Source organism: Cajanus cajan, chromosome 4, assembly GCF_000230855.2.
Source record: "Cajanus cajan strain Asha chromosome 4, NIPB_CcT2T_4, whole genome shotgun sequence".
Taxonomy (NCBI): domain Eukaryota; kingdom Viridiplantae; phylum Streptophyta; class Magnoliopsida; order Fabales; family Fabaceae; genus Cajanus; species Cajanus cajan.
In genome coordinates this window covers 30,285,896-30,290,365 of record NC_138520.1, presented here as the reverse complement: position 1 = coordinate 30,290,365, position 4,470 = coordinate 30,285,896, and positions in this window count along the sequence as shown.

The following is a 4,470-nucleotide window of genomic DNA, read 5'->3' as shown; positions in this document are numbered from 1 at the left end:
CAATCATCAAACATCAAGATAATTCGCCTACTCAGAGGCACTCTTTCAAAAAAGAGAAAAATCGAAAAAATCAATAACAATTCCCCAAGCGAAATTTGGCTTTTCAGCCAATCATTGAACGTCAAGCTGATACGCCTAACAGAAGAGGCCAATCACAACCAATGACAGAATCCCCAGCGGATAACAGCCTACACAGAGGCAGTAAAAATCAGAAAATCAAAAAGAGATACCCGAATAAGGTAAACCGGGATACTCCACCGACGTCAAAGGACGTCAGCCAAACATAAGGCATTGCTCAATTCAAGAAGAGCATCTGTGTCTACACCCCAAGGAAACAAAAATTCCCCATGGGTACCAACTAAGCAATGCAAGTTGGGGCACAAAAACCTATGAATGACTGCACATCCCGTAGACGGATCCCTGCATTATCCAGCCCTCAGTGGCACCAAAATCAAAATCAAACCGTCGAAGCAGCATCTTGGACTGTGGAGACAAAATCATCTCAAAGCCTAAAAGGCAATACTTAGCTACCCAGTTGTCGAGAGCACCGAGGTATGCACAAGTCTGGAGAGACAGTACTCAGAGTCTGGAGAGACGATACTCAAAGTCTGGAGAGACAGTACTCGAAGTCTGGAGAGACAGTACTCAGAGTCTGGAGAGACGATACTCAAAGTCTGGAGAGACAGTACTCAAAGTCTGGAGAGACAGTACTTAGAGTCTGGAGAGACGATACTCAGAGTCTGGAGAGACGATACTCAAAGTCTGGAGAGACAGTACTCAGAGTCTGGAGAGACGATACTCAAAGTCTGGAGAGACAGTACTCGAAGTCTGGAGAGACAGTACTCAGAGTCTGGAGAGACGATACTCAGAGTCTGGAGAGACGATACTCAAAGTCTGGAGAGACAGTACTCAGAGTCTGGAGAGACGATACTCAAAGTCTGGAGAGACAGTACTCGAAGTCTGGAGAGACAGTACTCAAAGTCTGGAGAGACAGTACTCAGAGTCTGGAGAGACGATACTCAAAGTCTGGAGAGACAGTACTCGAAGTCTGGAGAGACAGTACTCAGAGTCTGGAGAGACGATACTCAGAGTCTGGAGAGACAGTACTCAAGGTCTGGAGAGACGGTACTCAAACAAAGTCTGGAGAGACGGTACTCAAACGAAGTCTGGAGAGACGGTACTCAAACAAAGTCTGGAGAGACAGTACTCGAAGTCTGGAGAGACAGTACTCAAAGTCTGGAGAGACAGTACTTAGAGTCTGGAGAGACGATACTCAAAGTCTGGAGAGACAGTACTCGAAGTCTGGAGAGACAGTACTCAGAGTCTGGAGAGACGATACTCAGAGTCTGGAGAGACAGTACTCAAGGTCTGGAGAGACGGTACTCAAACAAGGTCTGGAGAGACGGTACTCAAATAAGGTCTGGAGAGACGGTACTCAAACAAAGTCTGGAGAGACGATACTCAGAGTCTGGAGAGACGGGACTCAAGGTCTGGAGAGACAGTACTCAAAGTCTGGAGAGACAGTACTCAAACAAAGTCTGGAGAGACGGTACTCAAACAAAGTCTGGAGAGACGATACTCAAAGTCTGGAGAGACGGTACTCAAAGTCTGGAGAGACGATACTCAGAGTCTGGAGAGACGGTACTCAAGGTCTGGAGAGACAGTACTCAAGGTCTGGAGAGACAGTACTCAACCATCAGCGTCGTCAGAGGCACGTTGGTGTTAAACTTAGCTACCGAGGTTGTCAGAAGCGCCGAGGTATGCAACAACCTGGAGAGGCTACTCAACAATTTTCCACCGGAAGACACTACAAGTCAGAAGGTTGGTGTATTACCCGGACAATTGGGTCAACTCCTTTACTTGTCAATCGGTACACCAAAAGGCCGTTTGACTAAGTAAAGGGGGGGCAACTGTAGACCCCTAAAATTGTCCGGGTCGGAAATAAAGCTTGAAGACTCTCGAAGACTGAAGGAAGATCAGCCAGAAGGACTCCTGGAAGGCCCTAGGAGGGTTCTCTGTAGGTCTAGAGGTCTTAGAATAGCTTAAAATAAGGGAGTGGAGGGAATGAAGCCCAATACGGCCGTACTGAACTTAATACGGCCGTATTGAAGCTTCAATACGGCCGCAGTGAACTCAATACGGCCGTATTGAAGTTTCTGAACTTCAATACGGCCGTACTGAAATCAATACGGCCGTATTGAAGCTTCAATACAGCCGTAGTGAACTCAATACGGCCGTATTGAAATTTCTGAGCTTCAATACGGCCGTATTGAACTCAATACGGCCGTATTGAAGTTCAAAAATTTCAATACGGCCGTATTGATTCTGTAGCCCGTATTGGGCCTGTTCCCTATAAATATGACGTCAATTGGACGTCATTCCACACTTTTGAACATAGTTTCAACCCTCTCCTTGAGTATTCTGGGGTTTTAGAGCAGTGTTCTGCCCTAGAAATCACTCGGAGAGTTGATCTGACGAAGTTCTTGAGCCCCGAGCCATTTTGCTTGAGGATCGAACCTAGTCGAAGGGAAATCCTCCGGATTTCCATAGTCAAAATTTTATAGGAGGGAGCGAGCGGGCTTGTAGAGCGAGGGAACGCCAAAAAGCTTCCCAGTTTTACGAAATATATAAAAGCACGCTTCAAAGGTTTCTTCTTAAATCCTTCCTTTTACTGCTTTCTGTGTGCATATTTAAACTGTCATCATGTAGATAGTTAATTTATAATTGCTTAGAATAAATAGGGGTAATTTAGTAATTTTACGCTATTATTTTAGAAATAATCTGTCATAGGGAACCCGAAAGGGGCGCTGTGGGGTGCTAACACCTTCCCCACGCGTAACCGACTCCCTTACCCGACTCTGGTTGTAATGGCCGAAGTCGATTTTTGAATCGATTGCCTTATCCCTTTTTCCAATGTTTTGAGTAAAACATTGGTGGCGACTCCAAAGAACCCTCCTTTTGCGAAAACCACTAATCCATGGAGGGTCCCGCTTGGGATTAATATGGATTGGTGAACCATTTTAATAAAATTGCTCGTTTGACGAGGTCTCAGTTTGAGAATAAGTCATTCTAGCAATCCATATTTTAAACAAACAAAAGAGTCCAACCATCCTTCGCGAATGCCGAAAGCCCCGTTTCGGGCCGGTGGCGACAAGAGTGGCCTCCACCTACCTTGGAGTGAGCCAACCTAAATCACCAAACACCATCCCCAAAAGCTTACGCCCAACACCTCCCTTTTTCGGCCATCTTCATTCTTCCCACCATAAAGTCTCCATTTTGTCTTCCTTGTTGAACCTAGATCAAGGGCAAGGCTTCCTCTCCTTCATCTCTACGTCATTTCATGGAGAAGGAACCCATCAAGGGTTACAGTCATTTGAATAAATAAAAATCAGCTGAGCAAAGGTTGAGCTAATTTATAATGTCTTTTGTCTTTTATCAATTTTGTGTCTATTTTGATTATGTTGTCAACTTTAAACTTGTATACCTTACAGTTGTCCATTTTATTTAGGAAGAATTATGAAAAACAGGACATTCAGTAATATTTTCTGATAAATACTTTTACAACAGTTTTGCTGTTATAACCCTTCTATTTATTAAATAAAAGAATTAAATATTTATTTTTGAAATAACAAATATTGTTCAGTGTTTCTTTTATAAAAATTATGAAGATTAATTTATAAGAGAATGATATGTCACTATTCCTTTATAAATAGAGACACAATCATATAATATTAGTGTCATATTATTTATATATTGTCATTATTCTGCATTTTTTTTCTTTTTAATAATTCTCCTTAAGAAAACATTTGGGTTAATCTTGTTGATCCTACACAATGAGACTAAGAATATGTAATTTTTGTTGATCCTAATTTTTTACTCCAACAAGTCATTTTTTCTATCTTGTCAAGTTTTTTGATTTATTAAACAAGTTAAATTGTATATATATCCACTCTACTTAAGCAACACAATTGAGTAGAATAGTGCACCATATAATTTATGTTTGAGATTTATATATATATATATATATATATATATATATATATGTTTATTACAGGTAATTAGAAAGAATCTAAAAAAATAAATGAAGTTTTTTTTATAAAAAAATTGCAATCTACATCGGTTGTCAATAAAACAGATGTAGATTTGTGTACAAATCTACATCGGTGGTTGTTAGTAGAACTGATGTAGATTTGTGTTGAAATCTACATCGGTTTTACTAACAACCGATGTAGATTTGTACACTACATCAATTTTGAAACTGATGTAAAAGTGCTTGTATTTCCAAGTTGCTCTATTTTACATCGATTTTAGAATCGATGTAGATTACCTCGCACAACCGATGTAGATAATACATCCTGTAGTAGTGGTGACACCCTCTACCCCGCATACCCTAAACATGTAATTAATAAAATCTGAGTAACTTAATCTTTCATTATTAAAGTACCAAACGTGTTCAGATAGAGAGCACCA